At 34.8% G+C, this 21,990-nt stretch overlaps 1 protein-coding gene across 1 annotated transcript in view; it reads left to right on the top strand.

Moving 5' to 3' along the window:
• USH2A (usherin) overlaps window positions 1-21,990 on the top strand; it is an 825,608-nt gene that overhangs the window by 480,206 nt on the left and 323,412 nt on the right. The gene's annotated exons all lie outside the window — the stretch shown is intronic.

A 21,990-nucleotide genomic window follows, 5' to 3' on the forward strand; every position in this document is an offset into this window, starting at 1 on the left:
AAAAACTATGAAAAGATAAAGAAAATATTCTGAGGTCCTATAGAATAATTTTTACAAATGGCAGCTTCTTTACCACTAGACTTCCCTTGGATTCTTCACACTGATCCTGTACTTGGTAGATGATGCCATGTCTTAGTAAACATATCCTGCTTTTTCCTTAAGTGGTTATTGTGGAGTCCTCTGCGAATTGTTTAATTCTTCATTGTCCTTCCTTTTGAATGAATTAGGGAGTTATCTTCATTGCTTGATATCCTGACAGATTGTTTTGTGTCAGAGTTTCTAAGGCAAAGCACCAGGGTGTGCTAATTGCTGAGTCCTTTGTGCACTGTTAACTCTCACCTGCCCTGAAAAGCTGGATTGCAGCTTAGTTTTCATCTTCAAATGTCTCTTTCTCCTAATCCCCTATTTTGTGCTGTGCCACAGAATAAAGATATTTATTTGAAAAAGAGAGATATGGATTACTGTGGGGGAAAAAAGGAGAGTAAATGAAAATGATCCTTAAGCATTAGCAAAGGGAAATGGCATTTTAGAAAAGAAAAGAAAAGAAAAGAAAGGAAAAGAAAAGAAAAGAAAAGCAGATTGGTCCATTTTTATTGTTGAAACCAGATCATTCCATGGATCTCAGAAAAATCTTTCTGAATGTGGAGAGGTACAACAAATAGGTTTTAGATGACTTTTTCCACAGTAAATACTTCTAACCCAAAACAAGTTCTCAAAAGTAAGGGTGGAAGGCAAGGACCGGGAAAGAAAGGAAATGGAAGATAGAAAGAACGATTCATGAAATGAGCATAATCAGATGCTTTTTATGTGCTTATATGACCTGACAGCCCTGAAAAAAAGAAACCCAATTAGTATTTAAGACTGTTTTTTAAAAGGCAAATAAAAATTTGGAAAATATATCTGTTATCTCTAGGTGGTTGTATTATCAATGGTTTATCTTCTCATTTTTCCTTTTATGTGTACTCATTTTTAAAAAATTTCTATAATATATACATATTATTTTTGTAAAACATTAGAAAAAAATAGCTCACAAGAGCAAATGATTCAAGAGCAGAGTAATTTGGAGTAAGCGCGGTGCTTCTGGCGCCAAGGAGGAGATCTGGGTGGTGAGTCAGAAGTCCTAAGGTGGAAGCTTACAGAAAGAAGGGCATCTTCACTTATTTCCAATGATTATTCAGGAAAAGTGTTTTGGTGACTTGTGGGATGTTAAATTTAACTTTCTTCTTGCGTTTTGCCTGCATATGTTTTTCCAACAGTTGCTAGGGAGAATCAAAGAAAAACACCAAGGATACTGCAAAACAGAAAAGAAAACTAAATAGGAGTGGTCAGAGAAATAAAGGAGCCTCTTCATACTTGAGACATAATGGTAGTGTTAGGGGAGGACTGAGGAATGGGAGATATGGGGTTTTTTGAGGTTACATTATGGGGAGCAGGAGGGCATAAAGCTTTTACTGCAGTGGTAACATCTGGAAGGAGTGGGGCGCTTTAAAGACCGATTAGGATATTTCTAGGCAGAAAAGGTAGAGTATAAAGTGATGGCTCCCCATCCCCCATTCTCTGAGCCTAAACTTTTTCTTCTGTGATAATTGGAGTCCATATCTCATTTCAATATTGACATCAAGTGTTTTCTCCTTGGGATAAATCCTCACCTAGAAACAAAAGAGATTAAAGGGGAATGGAAACTGCACAAATGCAGAAAATATTGCATTGCTGGTTTAAACTAGATGAATGCATATTTTTAACTACAGTTCCGAAAAATCCTAGCACCCAGAATAGGCTTACCTTCTCCCGGAATTGCCAATTATCAGGAAGAGTGTTTTATTATGTCAGTATATTCACATTCTCTAAATCTCTAAAAAATCTTGAAAAACCAAAGAAATGCAGTCGATTTTTCAAGGTTACCCAGAGAAATCCAGTGTCCTTTTCACACAATCTAGTTCTCTGGATGCTTTTCCTCCCAGAATAAACTGTGTTTTATAAAAATTATAAGAGGGGGGAAAAAAGATACAGAAGCATTTATTTTCTTGAGAAGGTAAGGAAAATAATTATGTGTGGGAACCTCTTAGACTTCCAAAGAGTCTGTAGGAAGGCTAGTGCTGTTAGGAAAGGGACAGCTTTGTTTTATAGTCCCCAATATCTGTTCTTTAGTGTGGAGGGAAATGGTCGGTTTCAGAGGTGTGCTTGCAACCCATGCAGTATATCTGACACGCTGCCCTCTGGGAAAACCCGCCAGTGGGGGAATTGTTCCGGTGATGCAGTACAGCTTGTAACTTGGAATCCCGTCGGAGAACTTTGTAGTTGCTTGTCAGTCAGTGGGAAGATAAAAGAGGCAGCTTCTTTTCAAGCAATCTGAATTCATTTTCCCGTAATGAGTTAGGGGGTCAGGCAGCAGGAGTGAGTTCACCTGAGATCTTATAAACTATATTTCCTGGTGGAAGAAAGAGCGGAGGAGAAAAGGGAACATAACGTCCACCACGCAGCTGTAGAACAGCATAATGTGGCTTGTCGTTGGTCTGTTTCTTTTTATGCCCACATATCCGGATTTCAGAACATATATTTTTAGAAAGAAAGATCAAAGAAAGTGCATCTTTATCTCATTTAAAAATATAAAACCCAATGTGTAAAACTGAAACTCAGTTAAAGTCTAAAGCAGCAGATGATAGTATTTCATAAACAAACACTCATCAAGCAACAATATGTTAAAGATACTGTACTATGTCTTATTACATTACGTCATTATTAACCACACAATTTATTTTAGAGACTTAGAATAAATTAAATGAGTGTCATGATAAGGAGCTCTTTTAGTTACAGACAACAGCCCCAGACCTCTCTTCCTGACCATTTCAGGTGTTGTTTCTAAATTAACATAAAAGACATTAGGAATAAAAACTCTGGGAGAATGTTCTTATGTTCAAAGCAAGTATTAATACAAAAAACAGTGGGAATGTAGGGGAAATAGAGAAAATTATTCCTTTCCTACATGTTTGGATGCAAATGTCTCTTAGGCAAAAAAGAAAGTATAGTTTTTAATATCTTTCCATAAGGTTCCAACACATTTCTGGATGTATAAATACATACAAATCTAAACACTTGGGAAATCAAAAGGCATTTTTTTTTTCTGGACTACAAATCATGGCCATATTGTTAATGAAAATATAAATGGGCAATAATAAGATATATGTCATTTCAAATATTTGACTATAGAATGTATGTGCACTGAATGTATTGACACTTCTGATTGTATATCATATCATGGCCAATAAAGCTATAGAAATGTTTAATTAGGACATAGTCTTCCACAAGAATGGAGTTAAGCATTAATTTATCAAACTTGTTTAAGAACTCATCTGTTCTCAACACATACACAGCAGCTTATTGAATTTGTGTCTGATATCTAATTGGCTATTTTCTTGACATAATGAACAAGTGCATATTCTATGCTGTTGTGTCTGTGGAGGCAGCGATGTAATGACGAAACGGAAATTGTAACCATGGGCTGTACGCTGAGTTGTACACTGAGTCAGGAAATGCGGCCCACAGAGGCATGAGAGGGCACAGGATTTCATTGTCCTCATGGCTTAACTTTATGTTTCAAACTCTGCAGAGCGTCTCTGTGGAGGAATCTCTCCATTCTTTTTTTCTTTTCTTTTCTTTTTTTTTTTTTTTTTTTTTGAGATGGAGTCTCGCTCTGTCGCCCAGGCTGGAGTGCAGTGGCCGGATCTCAGCTCACTGCAAGCTCCCCCTCCCGGGTTCACGCCATTCTCCTGCCTCTGCCTCCCAAGTAGCTGGGACTACAGGCGCCCGCCATCTCGCCCAGCTAGTTTTTTTGTATTTTTTTAGTAGAGACGAGGTTTCACCGTGTTAGCCAGGATGGTCTCGATCTCCTGACCTCGTGATCCGCCCGTCTCAGCCTCCCAAAGTGCTGGGATTACAGGCTTGAGCCACCGCGCCCGGCCGGAATCTCTCCATTCTAACTCCTCATGAAAGGAGCCTGTTAGAAGCAAAATACGATCAGCAGATCACCCAAATGATGTACCTTTCGTTTTGGAAGGCTTTGCATAATTTAAAAAAATAAAATGAAATTCTCCTATTTAGATAATTTTTTAAGGCATTTAAAAATACTCAAACCATTTTCAAACCCACACCTAAGTGATTTGGGGGTTTCTAATACATGCATGATAAAGTTTAACTGGATAAACCAGTGATAGGGCAGACATACAATGTTTTCCTATAGTTGTATACTACTGATAGACCTGTCTAGTGTTGGTTTTTGCATGCTTTGTTGTGGCAAGGCTTCAGTGCTTGTTGAATAAATAGCAATATTAGAATCAGTTTTTAGATTTTGGTAGACTGAACATACAGCCATTATACCTAGGAGGTTCTCAGCAGGAAAGTGTCAACTGTGAAATGATGTTAGAGGGAAACGGAAGAATGGGTTACACAGAGAAATAGAAAAAAATCTAGCCATCTGGGGCCAAAGTCCTTCTCTAGCCTCTAAGACACACTCTACAGCAAGGAATTCCCTTCTCTGATTCCTGAACTTCTCCTGTGGGAGTCCAGAGATCAACTTCCTTGGATGGTGATGGGTCCTCATCATTACAGAGAGTTATGAGGATTACAACCCTTATGTTTGGTCCCTTAGAAAGTGATAATAGGTGACTCCTAAATCATAGTTCTATATACCAAGAACAGCCCACATCAAACATATTTCCCAACTTTTTGTTTGAAATTCTTCATAATCAATGTGTTACTTTACTCAAATTATTAGTGTTGCAGAATCTAAGGATTCTAGTGGGCTATTTACAAAAAAAAAAAAAAAAAAAAAAAAAAAAGCATATAGCTTTTAGAGAATTTGTATTCTTTATTTATAAATAAAGTTGCAGATAAAATTCAAGTTTTTTCTTCCAGCAATATCCCTTTGGGGAGACAGCAAAGGAGTTTTACACCCAAGGAGCAGAAATCAAAAATCATAGAATTAAATTAAGAAATTTATTTGTAGGCCGGTCGCGGTGGCTCAAGCCTGTAATCCCAGCACTTTGGGAGGGCGAGACGGGCGGATCACGAGGTCAGGAGATCGAGACAATCCTGGCTAATACGGTGAAACCCCGTCTCTACTAAAAAATACAAAAAAACTAGCTGGGCGAGTTGGCGGGCGCCTGTAGTCCCAGCTACTGGGGAGGCTGAGGCAGGAGAATGGCGTAAACCCGGGGGGCGGAGCTTGCAGTGAGCTGAGATCCGGCCACTGCACTCCAGCCTGGGCGACAGAGCAAGACTCCGTCTCAAAAAAAAAAAAAAAAAAAAAATTTGTTTATTTGGACATTCATGCATTTGTTCATGTAAAAAGCATGTATCTAGCTTGTTTTATGGAGCAAGACAGAAACAAAATGGTAGGTGCTGGGGTCGAGTGGAGAAACTTCCTCTATCCAGAGTTGAATCCTATGTTGTTTTATTTTGCTAAATTTATTAAACATTTAAATTTATATGAATGATGGTGCCTGTTCCCGGGGTGTTTATTCCTTCCCAGTGTAAACCTATTTCTCCAAATCATCACTATGCTAACTTAATCACTATGCTTTCAACATCTGAAATATTTTGAAAGTACTTAAGTATCTGCAAGCATGGTCTGTGTGCTGAAGAGGCTTGTGGTTTACAAGGGGAGCTAGAAATTACTCAAGTAATCATATAGAAATATAAAATTACAGACTTTAATAATTATTAAGGCAAAATTATATATAACTACGATTTTCATAATAAGAAACAATAGAAATTAGAGGGTCAAGAAAGTTCTTTTGAGCTGATGACATTTAGGGTAACTGTAACATGACTAGACACCAACTCAGAAACTAGAAAGAGGATTCCAAAATGAATGGCATTTTTAAAGGATATGAGGAAAGTAAAATTGTGGTGGATTTGAGGAAATGAAGGAAGACCCTTATAGCTGGGATAGGGAATGAAGAAAAGAATGGCATAGATGAGACTAGAAAGTTAGACAGGAGCTAATTCATGCAGCAGACTGTTTTAAGGACTTTGGCATAAAGTAAAAGTGTAGTTGCAATAATTACAAAAAATTGTCAAATTTTCAGTTGTTACACAGATGAATATTAGTTACATTTAGTAGCTAAAGGCTTAGATTGGAGTATCTTTTTTCTTCAGAGATAGTTTTGTTAAAATGGTACCAATTAGACCGGGCACAGGGGCTCACGCCTGTAATCCCAGCAGTTTGGGAGGCTGAGGCGGGTGGATCATGAGGTTAGGAGTTCAAGACCAGCCTGTACAAGTTGGCGAAACCCCGTTTCTACTAACAATACAAAAAAAATTAGCCGAGTGTGGTGGCAGGCGCCTGTAATCCCAGCTACTCGGGAGAGTGAGGCAGAGAATTGCTTGGACCCGGGAGGTGAAGGTTGTAGTGAGCCAAGATTGCGCCACTGCACTCCAGCCTGGGCGACAGAGCGATACTCTGTCTCAAAAAAAAGAAAAAAAAAAAAGATACCTATTATAAATGTGTTATTGGCTTGCAGTCGTTTTTTCTATGGAGGTATACATATGTGTATTCATGTGTTTCCATATATAATGTATTGGGATCTTACTACAAACACATATACTTTACACATTTAACATTATATCATGAATATTTCTTGTATTACACAAAAAACACTCATAACAAGTATTTAATACTCAATAGGTATTTAATATACCATAGTATAGATGTGCCAGTATGTATTTATCAATTCCTTATTGTTGGCTATGTAGGTTTTTTATTCTTACTATTTGAAAGAATATTTGTTAACACATACTTCTACATTTTTTCTTGATATGTGTAACTACAAAGGAATTGCTAAATTAAAGGTTGAGTATATTTTTGAAGACACGTGATATGCATGGCAAAATGCTTTCAAAAAATTACATCATTTCACATGGTTTCTAATAGTATACAAATGTGTTCATCTGTCTGTAATTATATGAATTTGATAGATAAAAATGGTAGGTTGCTTTAATTTGCATTTCTTTTATTCCTATTGAGACCAAACATTTTCCATATGTTCTTTCTCTATTTGTTTGTTTGTCTTTCTTTTTTGTCTGCTCACACACTTTACCCAGAATATTTTAGAGGTTTTAAAATTTGTTTTGGTATTTATGGCAGCTTAAATATTATAGATAGTAATTCTTAGTCATTACAATTTTAAATATTTTATCTGATTTATCTTTTTGGTCTTTTTATAAGGTTTATGATGTAGTATTTTAGATTTTTGATAATTAAATCTTTGCTAATTAATTTTTATAACAAATATTTTCTCCATCTAAAATTGAAACATATGATGCTTTATTTTGCTAAATTTATTAGACTTAAATTTGTATACATAATGCTGTCTGTTTCTGAGCTATTTATTTCTTCTCTTTATACCTGTTTCTATTCTGATTGAATTGTGGTGCTTTCAGCATTTTAATTATTTAGAAAATGCCTTTGTATCTTATGGGTAAAGTTAATATTTTCTCCTTCCAGATTATTATTCATTTCTTTTAAAAGGTCTTAGTTCTTTTCATATGTATGTTCTTCCAATTGAACATTAGATTGAGTTAAAAAAATGATACCAATACTTTTAATGGAGTCTCCTTCTTATGCATTAATTCTTGTGAAATTTACATCTTCAAATATTTCTCATCTGGAAATGTGTTATTGTTCCATTTACTTAAGCAGCTTGAAGCAGCTTGTATCTCACAGTAAGATTTTGTTATTTTCCTCATAAGGACCTCACATTTTTCATTAGGGTTATTCCAGGTATTTTTCCTTTTGTGATTGTGTTCATTTATTTTTGTTATAATATTAAAAAAACTCTGGTATTACATCAGTGTTTTTAAAGCATGCCATTTTTATTCAACACTTTAAAAATATTTATAAATCTGAGTTAGCAATTTCTCCAGCTCCGGGAAGACAGAAAATACACAGATTTGTACTTTCAAAGAATGTGAGTTCAGCTCATTCAGTCATATGAACTTAGCTGGATATACCACATTAACAGACAGGATAGACCTTTCTACTTTGAATAGAAACAGCTGTAATTCAAGTTCTGTGTCACAGATGCAATCCATATACTATGGTTTCTTTAAATAAGCCATGACTAATTGATTTTTAGTAATTATTTGCTTCCAGTAATTCATGTGAGATTATTAAAATAACCTTATAAGGTAAATATAAGATGTTTCAAATATTCCTATCCATTGAGAACCCCAGAAATTTTCCCTATTAAAATTTTCAGAAAAAAATCAAATAGGTGCACAGGAAAATCCTTATAAAATTAAGTCCTTGACAGAGATTATTTGTATAATAAAAATCAAGAGGGTGGATGTTTCTAAATATTCAACTATATGGATTGAAGACATTGTGGTAAATCCATTACAAAGGTTATACTGTATATTTGTTGATGAGAAAATATATATTCTTACAACAATAAAACAATGAGCATCATAAAATTCTATAATTGCAACATATGACAGTAGATCATATATGTAGATGTATGTATATATAGAGAGATGTGTGTGTATGTGTATATATATATGAACAAATACGAAGGACACACACCAAAATATACGAAAATATTAATAATAATGATTATCTTCAGATTTTATATAATTTCAGCTTTTGTCTTTATGGTTGCTGATATAGCCTTAACATTTACAATAAAAAAATTTCTTTTATATTTAGAAAAAGAAGAAATATATGAAACCAAAAGAGAAAAAAGCAGGGGAAGGAGGGAATTTATATCATGCTTCATCTCATACCAAAACTAGTGGAAGCATTTCAGAAACAAAAGACCTTAAAACTTCAAACTCTAATAAGCAATTGGGAACAAAAATCTTGAGTTCATTATACAAGGGATGTTAAAAACCTTGGGCCTTAGTTTCTTTCAGAAGCCCAGCCATTGCAATTATTATTTATGATCACCTTACTTTTGCTTGAATCTCTTCAACTAAAAATGGTTTACTTCCACTTTTCCCTAATAATTTATATCTTTATGGTAATAGATTTTCTTATTATCTTTCTGATTTGTACCTGTTTCCTATTTAATGATTTACTCTGTATGGCATACATGTCAAAGTTATCATGCTAGAAAAATTATTATGCTATAATAATTATGGTACCATCAAACTGAATTAAATTATGTTTCGTTGTAAATAGTAAAATGTATTAATTTTTTTAAAAGCCTTTTTATGCCAGTGGAGATAAATAAAGTTACCTTTATGTACTTTCATTAAACACAATGACAGTACAAGCCAAACGACAGAACTGATAACAAATCAACGCACTCCTTCTTGTAACACTCATAAGTTGTTCTGAAATCAGCTTTCTTAGGACTATGAATTCAATGCAATGTATGGAACAGAATCTGTGCATTCTGTGAATAAAAGTTTCACTTCCAGCTCTTGTGAGTCTAGCTAGGCAGATCTTTGAACAATGAGGTTTTCTTCCATTGATTTAAAATGAAAATGAAACTACATTTTAAATGTGCATTCTAATTGTCCCTTTAGCACATCAGAACAGCACTGTCTAATAGAAATATAATGTGAGCTACATATATAATTTTGAATTTTCTAAAATGCACATTTTTAAAAAGTAAAATGAAACAGTTAAAACTAATTTAGTAGGGCTTGGTGCGGTGGCTCACACCTGTGATCCCAGCACTGTGGGAGGCCAAGGGTAGCAGACCACCTGAGGTCAGGAGTTTGAGACGAGTCTGGGTGACATGGCGAAACTCCGTCTCTACTAAAAATACAAAAATTAGCTAGGAGTGGTGGCGCATGCCTGTAGTCTCTCAGCTACTCAGGAGGCTGAGGTGGGAGAATCACTTGAATGTGAGAGGCGGAGTTTGCAGTGAGCTGAGATCACACCACTGCACTCCAGTCTGGGCAACAGAGTGACTCAGTTTCAAAAAAAAAAAAAAAAAAAAAAATTAGTAGTACACCTTATTTAATCCCATCTATCTAAAATATATCACTATTTTAACATGTAATTAAAACTTACAAGTTAATAATGATACATTTTTTTTTAACCAAATCTGTGTTTGTATTTTACACTTGCAGGATATTTCAATTCAGATTTTTTATCAGGTGTATTCAATGCGCATTTAGATGTCATAAGTTTTCGGTTGAGAAAGCAGATCCACATACCAAATTGTTTCAAATGTGTTGAAAAGTTTTCCAGTAACTGAATCAATGATCGATTTTTAATTTAAATTCATTAAAATCAAATTAGAAATTCAGCTCCTCAGCCACACTGGCCACATTTCAAGTGCTCAATAGCCATATGTGGATAGGGGCTATTGTATTGGACAGCAAAGGTTTGGAACACATGTACAAGATGTTAACACAGAGGGAAAATTAAAAGTTAAATCAATGCCAAACTATTGGGAACGTTTTGTCTACTGGGTTTCAAGAAACAATGACGTGACTGATATTTTTCTCATTGAATCAGCTGCTTGGCTGGTTGGCTCAACTGATAGAGTCAAACAGTTGCTGGGTTTTATATACAAATCATCTCCTTGTTTATTTGGTCCTCCAATTTTCTTAAGGCAAATATTTTTGCAAGTTATGCCAAACTCTGTTTCTCCTGAATATCCCTGTTATCCTCGAATATTGCTGAGTGTCCCATGAATATAACTGTTAAATGCTATTTTGAGTTAAAACCAAGAACACCTATATTGAGAAAAAAATTAAATGTAGTTAATGTTATACCACCATGTTTTGTTCTAGCTTCTCAATTGTCTTATAAATCATGTAAATAAGCACCATAAACATCTACTGAGTGATTCTATAATAGTTTGGATCTACAGGTCCATCATTTGTGATGACACATAGAAGTTGGCCCAAGAAAGCTAAAAAGTATGTCGTATGTCAAATAATGCCTTCCATCAAGTTTAGAGCAGCATTTCTTCCCCAGCATTACAACTTTGTGTAATGGCACTTGACAGTATTGGCATTTCTGATATGACTTCTTTTGGCTAGTTCAGCATTCTTAAAAAATAAATAGTTTTTCACCCTGTGATTGAAAGGGTTAAATAGTACCAATTCATTACACTCACAAAAGGATTTATTTTGTCCTCATAAATCAGTTTTATTCCACATTTTTATTATTCCCTTGGGTGAGCTACTCCAATTGAAATCAATACAAGTGCAAGTGACACAATCAATCTCGATATTTGATTATGGATCGGAGATCCCCAGGTCCGCTTTTAGCCAGTTGCTTTCTGATCATCTCCCCCAAAGAACTGAATATTTTTATTGGCATCTATGAGTTTTGAACATGTTTCGAAAGCAGATAATAATCTTCATTTGTATACTGACAATGGAAGTCCCACAAATGAACAAGGATTAAAAAATAAAGACTTAAAATATGTAGCTATAGCATCATCAAAAAACTCTTCAAATTTCTCAGTATTTTTCTTAAAATGAAGTCATGTTTTTAAATAACTTTATTCTTTCTTTTAAAAAAAGACCTGTTAATACAACTGGTAGCTATAAACCATATTCTTCGGGTGCTATTAGGTAAATGACTATTTTTCATGACAAAGATCTTATTTACTTTCACATGCTTGTTTCAGAGCTGAACCGTATCAGCTGGTCTAGGTTAGTAATAGGAGAACAGTTAAGGTGAATAAAATGCCTTTGAAGGTATCCAGGCTAGTTCTTTTCATTTCTATAATTATGCAGACCAGAAAGCCACCATCTGGGGGATTTAAAAGAGAAAAACAGCTCAACTTTAAATTAGAGAGCAAAATTGATTAAGTTGTTCCTCAAGAGGCCAACATTTATATATCAAACTCTCTTTGCTTTACAAACATATTTATATCATGATCCTTTACATATCAGATGCTTATTTTGGTACTCATGGTACCATATTATTGTTTTCTTGCCTCTGACTCTAGCCACCTGTTCTAGGTTCTTAAGAAAAATATTTGAAAAGGCACAATTAAACCATTCAGCAATTCATTATTTGATACTTAGAATAAGGCAATTATTTGATGCACTTATCTAATCATATTCTTAAAATAAATTTCAAGGTAATATTGACACTACATTTGTTACTTTCAGCAAATATTTTAGCCTTATTTAGCCATTTACTTATTTTCACTAGAATCCGTAAGAAGGGGATGTTTCATGTTTTGGACAAATTACCTACCACTGATTTTTTTCAGGAAGACATATAACTTTGAACGTTGTAGAAAAGTATTTTAGAAGCAGTTAAAATAGTAAACCCATATTTCTTTCATCCAAGCACCATTAATTACTCTTCAGTTAATCTTATTAAGCCTTTAGAACAGGAGCTATATAAGCCATATAAGCTAGGCACTTGGATTTCCATTGGCAAACTTCCTAGGAATGTGGAATTAGGGGACTATCTAGAACTTATTTTTGTCCAGCTTCGTTTCCTTTTCAGTAATTTGCATTTATTAATGCTGAATAATGAAAGATAGTCAAAGCGTTAATGAAGGTATGGTGCAGTGATGTAACACAGGGCTATATCAACAAAATGTTCTTTCCACATGCTTTGTTCAACTCTTTAAAAAAAATATTTACTCAAAAGAATCATTCTAGAAAGTGGAAATTGCTCCCTTTATTCAGGAAGGCAGAATATTTTTAAAAAGTTAGCTTCTTTAATTGTTTAATTCAGAGGTTGGCAAATATTTTCTATAAAGGGACAGAAAGTAAACACTTTAGACTTTGCAGGCAATATATTTTCTGCCATAATTATTCAATTCTGCAGTTATACCATGAAAATTCCTAGAAAGATAATTACTTTTGTTCTAATAAACCTTTATTTCCAAAAATAGGCAGCTGGCCAAATTTGGCTTGTAGACTGTAGTTTCTGGGTCTCTGTTTTATTATAACTTGTTTATAAATTAAGATACAATTTACATACTTTCCTTGGATATTTCAATCCTTTCATGATTCATTTGATTTTGCAACAATTATGAATGCTAATCTAAAAATCTATGTAATACAGAAAAACAACATCCACTAAAATCCTACTACCCATAAATAACCAGTGTTAACAAACAGTGAACATTATTTTAGAGCTTTCTCAATTCATGGGTGATTTCTTGATAGCAAACAACAGAAACAAATTTGGTTAATTCATGCAGAGATGAATTATATTAAAGGAATTCAACAGTTCAAAAAGTTACCAGGAAAGCTGGAGAGTCAGATTTGTGCAGAATCACAAATAACATGGCCCAGACAAGCTTGTGCCTTCTTAGGACACCCCCACCGGCACCATCACCATTCAGCTGCTTTGAAAATTATCACTCTGCTTCCGTATTCTCAACAATTGTAGGGGCATCTTGAATAATCCTTAGTTGACTGTGAGCCATTGTTTCACTGGATCAAGCTCTGTAGTCCCTAGGTGAAAGCAGTGCAACTGACTGGCAATCCCATGGTCTCACCACATGAACTTCAGCTGTCCTTTCATTTACAAAAACAAAGAAAATTAAGTTATATTTCTAATCATTTATTTCTACATACCTATTATCGTCTCCCTGATTGTTGTAATTTCTTGATCTTTTTTCTTGTACATGAATTACGAGTCTCTCAAGGCTTTTCATCATACCATTGATTTAGATCTTAGCTCTCTCTATTCTGTTCCTGGCTTTTTCTAACTTATGAATTAAATACTTAATGCATTTTTAAATTTCCAGATTGTTTCCCTGTCTCTGCAATATCATTTTATCATCTTATAGGGAATATATATCATCTTTCCCCAAACTGCATGGTTATTTTGTCTTTTTATGTTAGAATCCTTTCTTCCTCTTTAGTTGTATGTACAATACTCTATATATTTCTTTTTCCTCAACCTCATCTTGCTTATGCTTTGTATGGGCAGTTCTGTCCAGATTTTGCTCTGGTTCTGAGCTTGGTCTACTTCCTTTCCCTTCTGGTGCTAGTCAGTCTTCTTTTGACCTAAACTTTGAGCACTAGGTGTTGCTAGAGAGTGCAAAGATGCACTGGGCAGAATTCTGGGGAATCCAGATTTTCTGTCTCCTCTGAGATCCTATTATATGGCTTTTGTGGCAGCACTTGCTCCATTTATTCACATGCATCTCCCAATCCTGGGAACACCAGCTTCTTTTCCCAACTCAGCACAGGGCTTGGCAGAATGGCCAGCCCTGATTTCTCTTCCTATCTCTGCAGACTCCACTCATTTCATTTCTCTACACATTGGAGAGGATTTATTTGGCTTATACTCCTTCCTCTGGGAACAAAGGTAGGAGTTGTGCTATACTAAGAAAGAATTTACCGTATCTTTCTTCTTTTAGGTTTCAATTTCATGTCAGTCATTTTTTTCCTTTTCCTTTATACATTTGTACCTGGAGAATTTTCAACTAAAATTGTTAATGTTACTGTTTTCATAGCTTGTTTCCATTCTGTCAGGTATTTTGGAAAGACAGTTGTGTGGTATCACCTAATTTAGAAGCTGTGAAAGTTCACAATTTGTCCAAAATCTCTTTCCAGCAAGGTGATTCATATATACAGTTCAGAGACTAACTCAGAGACTGTAAGGTGGCATCTGACTTTCCCCACCTCCTGGTGTTCATGTCCTTGTTTACTTTCTTTCCCTTGGGTGTCTTCAAAACCTGTGACTTGCTTCTCACCAGCAGAACATAACAAAGGTGATAGCATGCCACCTCCATAAGATTGTAACCTATCTTGCTAGGAGACTCCCTCTTTTTGATACAGTAAGTGTTCATGCTGGGAGGCCCATATGGGAAGGAAAGAGGGTGAACTCTAAGCAACTCAAACCTAGTAACTGAGGGCAGCCTTGAGCCAATAGCTGGAAAAAACTGAGACCCTCAGTATCGACAGCCTACAACAAACTGAAAGCTACCAACAACCACCTGAGCTTGAGAGAGATCCTTCCTCATTGGAGCCTTCAGTTGGGACTTCAGTCCTGGCCAACACCTTGACTACAGTCTTTTGAGACCCTGAGCACAGGACCCAGTTAGCCGTGCCAGACTCCTGACTCACAGAAACTATGAGATTATAAATGTATGTTGCTAAGTTTGTGGTAATACCATGACACATCGATGTATAACTAACACAGGAACACCTGACTGTGTGACTATAGCATATGAAACAGGTAGAACTCAACAGCAAAACATGATATCATTCTCGTCCAAAGCCCCAAATCGTTGCTCTTCTTTTACAGAGTAACCATCTCAAGTATATACATTCCAGTAATTAGAAGAAATTGTTAAACATGTCATTAAACAAAGAATGGACCATATGCCTTGTCTGGGATCAATAATGGTTGTCAAATTACTCGTCTGATCCTAGGAGCACCATAGGCTTAGCATGTTCAGCATGGTTAATAAGGCTCTACCAGAATTTTAGAAGGAAACACATTCTGGTGACAAAATAGTTGTGTTCATGTCCAGTGCTTGGTGTGGAAGCTGGGGACCACTTTCTCTGGGAGTATATTTGTTCAAATAACTCTTAGCTGATTGAGATAAGGCATCAGTTTGTTCAGTTGGAAAAAAGTTTGCCCAAATGGCAAATAATAAGTCGAAGTGGAAAAAAACCCTGACATTTCAGAGCATAACTTGGTTAGTGAAAATAAACCATACTTCTACAATTTACGACAGTCACAGTACACCTCTGAATTTACTCTCTCTTTCTTTCTGTGTGTGTTTATATACATATATATAGTGAACTATACTGAATTTTATATATCATATAGTGAACTTTATATATAAAATGTGTACTCTACATGCATATATACATATATATTTCTTTCATTTTTATGACTATTTAGAGCAGTTTTAGGATTATGGAAATATTAAGCATAAGGTACAGAGATTTTTGTCTATCCTTCATGCATTATAATTCCTTTCTGATATTCATAAAATGAGATCCATTTAGGAAAATCTGACTGTGATACATAGAGAAAGCTTGATGGGAAAAAATAAAACATGCTTCAACAAACTTTAAAAATAATTTGCAATATTTAGAACAGTAATTGTGCCTACACATTAAAAAAAAGAACAACAGAACAAAACACAAAGATTCTAGTTATCTACAGAGCTGTCGTTTCTCTTGTGTGGGCACAACCAGGGCAAATGTGTCTGAAGCATCTTTTGGTGAGTTGATAAAATGGTGCATGTATTTATTCCCTGCACTACAATTGTCATACTAGAAGAATGACCAGTTTAAAGAGGAGTCAAAGAAGTACAGCTTTGACTAGATGACAACTAATTAAAATCACTATTACAGTAATTACAGTAATGTAAGAAATATGATGCATTAATCGAGCACCGTCCTCAGGAGGTCTTAGTGGTTCATAGGCTATTTATTTATTTCTCTTTCAAATGTTCTGTGAAGAAGACAGCTTTGTGGGCATATGTCTATAAATATTTTATACATTGTCAAAAATGTAAGGCCAAGAATAGATTTCTTTCACCATATATTAATTACAAAATAAACAAACACTCAGCACCTTTCAGCTTCCTACCAACATGAGATCTATCAGAAAAATGGAATTTGGAAGAAACACTTGCTTTTTGGTTAAAATAATTTAGAATAATATTTTTGGAAGGGATAAATAACTGTAACTTAAATATTAATACAGGCTATCTAGAGCGACCTGAAATTCTTGGCTCACAGTAAAGGCTGATTTTGCCAGTTTACCTTGATCACAATTCTATGTCTTCTGATTTTGGTATTGGCAGAATTTTGTGATACTGAGATGGAACTAAACAACTCTAAAATTTAGACCTCAATACCAGAAAAACATAGTATTTCTTTGTACAGCAAGAAGTGGGAAAAATTAGTTAATACTTTTTCTACCTTAAGGTGTAATTGGATTCAGAAAAAGACTAACTTAAAGCAGGACCAGGCCTGACATATAAAATCCTCACAAGGTAACAAGAATCAGTTTGGTTTGTTCGCTGTCATTTCTCATTATAATCTTTGTCATGAGAATGGATTCATGTTGTGCCATTTTCTGTTCTTGTTACAATCTTTGTCACATGAATAAGATATCAGGATGTTAATGCCTGGCATACAGTATTCCATGTGTGATGATACTGTACAGGACTACACTGACCTTTGCAATATTATGTATTCTGATTGGTTGTTCATGTCACCTCTTTCCCACAAGTTAATAAGGCTGTAAAAAGGAGAGAACTGAAATGGCCAGCCAGTCAAATTATAGAATATTGAAAAGGTCAGAGCAATACAGCACAGAGGAAAAAAATTATGGAATATATGGTGCATTAAAATTCTTGTGACAATGATTATAACAAGAATAGGAAAGGATACCCATTTATGTTATTTCAATCTAGAGAACCCCATAGGATGGTATCCTCAGGACAGCAATCATTTACGCATCCCTGAGTCATACATGTGAAAATATCCATTTATGCTGTTTTTCCCTTAAAAAATAATTGCATAAAAGATTGTCTACTATTCAACAGAAAAGAACATTGAAAATAAGATTTTCATCTTAGAAAAGGGGCATTGATATTGTTAACTTTTCAGTTAAGACTTTGTATTTGAGACTAAAGAAAAGGTTTTTTTTTTATAAGTAAAATCTGTTGTTCATATGAGATTTATTTGGTCTATTTTTTCATGTAACACTTTTCTTTGAAATAAAATAGGACTGAATGAATTAACCTCTTTCAAGACCCTTTAGAATGTGGGATAGACTGAAAGAGCAGTTAGGAGTTTATTTAGAAATTCTACCTGATCTATACAAAACTTATTTTATCTTTATGATGTGTGATGTTGGTCAATACACAAAAAATCTTTCCTTCCTCTGCATCTTCAGTGGAAGATAGTGACAAAGAGGTATAATACTTAAATCAGAAACCCTGATGTTACTGTTCTTAATTGTGCAATAATGACTACTTATTTTTAAAATTGTTTTTATGCACATTTTAAATTTTCTTATAGAACAGCTTCATTGGATTTTGTAGTCTGTAAGGAGACATCTGTTTTAAACCTTAGCTTTACATTTATTTCACTAATAGAGTAAACATATTATAGTCCAAAGCTAGAGTCTAGACTCTAGAAGAATCATCCAGGATCCCAGCACCCTATGCTCCAGTGCTCATCCAGTAGGCCTGGGGTAGAATTCAGATATACAAATGTTTATGAGGTACCCGCACTGTGATTTTGATGTAGGTTGTGCCTGGAACAGTGGTATTGGTAACCTCATTTTGCAAAGAGCTAAGTGAGATCCCCAGTTAAAGCCCTATAGCTCAGACCAAGCCACAGAGGGTGGAGGAGGGCAACTCAACTTCAAATCACAATGCTTGGGTGGGGGTGAGGCAGGCAGTGGGGAGTTGTTGTTCCAGAACACAGAAGCTTAAAAGGTCTTGCACCATCCACTTATACTCACAAATAGGGTCAGATTGGAGGGCCTACCAGACAGGAATGGTCACCTGTGATAGGACATGCTTATCACTTTCACAATTTCAAGCTTGATTTTTGAGGCTGAACCAATGAGGCTGCGTTTTCCAGTCCACTGAAAGCCCAGTTTATGCAGTGAAAAGTGGCAAAGCACAACCATCTCAAGAGCAGGAGTCTGAGGACATGCATTTTAAAAATCTACCCCTCCTCCCCAATATTGAGGAGCCTAGATTCCTAAAGTTCAAAGGAAGGAAGGAAAGACAGTGAGAATGAAATGGAGGAAGAAATAAAATCTGTGGATCCTGCTTTGGTTTTGAATCTGGACATTTTTGAGCTTCATTGAGGGCTGAAATCCTGTCAGCTACTCTGGGTCTGTGAATTGAACTGTATGTTTGTAGGGGTGAGAGAACATTAGACTCACTCAGCTGCATGGTTCCTGGAGATGTACAAGTTCTTTTTTGAGCTGAGTAAAATTGTTATGTAATTGCATGCTTCTCATAATTATTGAGTAATTATATACTTCTTATAATTACTGAGTATTCATTGTTCTATAACTAGAACTTAATGTTACAACTAATTATATAATTACCATGTATTAATGTTGTTATCTAGGAAGCTTAGAATAAAGTGCACTTATATATTTCTCCCTGCCATGCCATTTTCAAAGCAAGAAATAGTGTTTGTTTTTTTGTTTGTTTTACAGCTCAACATTTCCTTCAAAAACAAACAAGCAAAATGCAATGGAGAAAACTTCACCAACATTATAATCATACACATTTACTTATTTATTTTGTATTTGTCCCTGGCTGAAAATTTGTAAAATTATATTCTCATGGCTTAATTTTAGAATTTCCATTGTTGCTTTACAAATTTCATTCTTTTATAAGACCTGCACAGTTATGCTACTTGAGAGTCAATTGAATATCTGCTTGAGTCTATAGGATAAGCTGACCTTTTTGAAAGTTTACAATTGAGTATGTTAATGACAGCAGAAATACTTCCAAGGAGCTCAATATCATGGGGACAGGAGATCTTCCCATCCTGACCATGTAATTGATCTTAGGCAATGGTTAGGATGTTCACATTTAATCTTAACCAGGTTTCTTGAGTGCAAGAATTATGTCTTATGTACTTGGGGCATGTTCTCATCAGTGCTTAGCAAAGCCTTCTCCTTGCATGCAGTTGGAGCTCAATAATCCTCAGTAGAAGCAAGTTGACTAGTTGTAAAGAACCTACAAAAGCCAAAATGGCATAAATTGGAAATGTCTTTTTAGTGCATAATGAAATTATCAAAGGCTGCTTTGTAGGTTTCATAACGTCTTGCTAATATGTATTACACATATAGAGGAGTGCATTATCTACTTCCATTTTAGGACCTTGAAATCACTCTTTAAGCTATGAATATGTCTTTATCTGCTTTTACTGAAAGTGAGTAGAAATTATCATTGTCATGTTTTAGTACACAAGCCCTGTTTATTTCTTTTGAAATAAACTACTTCTTTGGACGTACCAATTTTGGGTCCAGAGTAATAAATTATATTATGCCACTAGGGCTCTCTTCTGCTCATGGAAAAAACTCCGGAGTATTTTGTAACAGATTTTCCAGAGACTTCCTCCGTCCCCAAATTATTATAAGTATCTTTTTAAATAACTTTTTGTATGTTTTTAAAATGTGTTGGACCTACCCACATTTCAAGAAAATAGTCAAGTAATAACCAGATATCAGAATCTCTTTTGTATGATTTGATCTTCATTAATTTCGGTTTGAAATATAATCTGATGGGACAGTGGCACATTGGTAGAGGATGAGATAAGTGCTGCTTTGTTCATTGAAAAACCTTAGAATTTTGATTAATAATACATTGTTAGGTTGGAAGGGGTAGAGAATAGGTAGGCAATTGCTACTGAGAAAATGAAATACAGGGTATAAAATTCTTAATCACTTGCTAGTTCTAAATGGCTAGAATGTATCAATTGTATGAATTACAACAAAAACAATAACATCATTCCTAGCTGCTGTTTATGAGCAACTATTATGTGCTGGATATGATAAAGAAATCATCTCACTTGATTTTCACAATAGCACTGCAATGTAAATACTGTATTATCATTCCCAGTTCACAGTTGAAAGACCAGATATTCAGAAATATTAACTAAATTAGCAAAAAGCACATTACTAAGGAATACAAGAACATGTTCAAATGCAGGACTTTCTGACAACCAAATTTATGTTCTTTCCTTTGCACTATACTTTGCTACTAAACTGTGTCAAAATATAATGTTTTTGTAAATATTGTGAACATTGCATTTTGTATACTATACAATGCAAGATCACTTTTAGTATGATGCCATCTTTTAATTTTTAAACATTTGTTCAATAAAGATTATATCAGTATCTGGAGATGTTGCGAGCATGCTTGTTCTTCCCTTTGAAGCTCAATATCATGTGCTTTTTTAATTCATTTCTCTATATCTGCAGAAATTGTGTGTGAAAGATTAAATGTACATATAATAAAAAGTGGTGTTATATAGGAAGAAGGTTATTTGAAGTAAATATTGGTGCTCTTTTAAAGAAAAAGTCTCACTCTGTCACCCAGGCTGGAGTGCAGTGACACAATTGTAGTTCATTGTAATCTCAAATTTGTGAGTTCAAGTGATTCTCCCACCTCAATCTCCTGAGTAGCTAAAACTACAGGGTCATACCACTGCGACCAGATAATTTTTAATTTTTAATTTTTTTTTTAGAAATGAGGTCTTGCTATGTTGCCTTGCCTGGGTGGTACTCTTAATCATTCATTTTTCTGTTTTTTAAGAGTTATTGTATCATTTCTAAAATTGACAACAATTAAGCAGCATTTAAAAAAATCGTATCATAAATTTTTCAGGAAAGCATCTAATATAGAAAAGTGTTACAATTTTCATTTGTAGCCCTTTTCTTATTTTAACCCTAATTTCTGACTCTTAACCTGAAATTTAACCTAATGGTGTAAGAGAGAGAGATAAAACACTGTTATTAGGCAGCAATATTTTCCTGCTTTGTGGACTGATGAGATTTAAGAATGGGTTTGCTAAAGCTTTGGAAGGAGAGTGGTGGTGGGAGCAGGGTGAGGACATATTGAGAGTGACTCTTTTATATAGCTAGGCAGCTTCTGTGTTTTCTCATAAAGCTAAAAATATTAGATCTTCTGGTCAAAGTGGACAAATAGTACCTCCCATCCCCAGTTGCTTTCCAGGATATTCTGACTAATTCTAATTTAAAGAGGTATTAGATAGAAAGAAATCCACCCACATTTCAAGCAAAGTGAACAGAAAATACCTCAGTTTGTGATATATACAATATCTGACTAATATGTCTGAGTATAGTATGTGTTTCCAGAACCATTCTATTTGAGGAATAATGTATTATTTCTTCCTGTCTGCATATCCAAAAAAATTCAGGGATTTTTATTGGAAAAAGAAAACTCAAAAAAGTATAAACAACTCATCAAGTAATCAATTTCTACATTTGTGCAATATTTTTACTTATATGCTTGATACTTGTGATATGGTTTTATCCTACAGTTATCTAAGAATATTCCTCAAATTATT

Source organism: Rhinopithecus roxellana, chromosome 8 (assembly GCF_007565055.1).
Source record: "Rhinopithecus roxellana isolate Shanxi Qingling chromosome 8, ASM756505v1, whole genome shotgun sequence".
NCBI lineage: Eukaryota > Metazoa > Chordata > Mammalia > Primates > Cercopithecidae > Rhinopithecus > Rhinopithecus roxellana.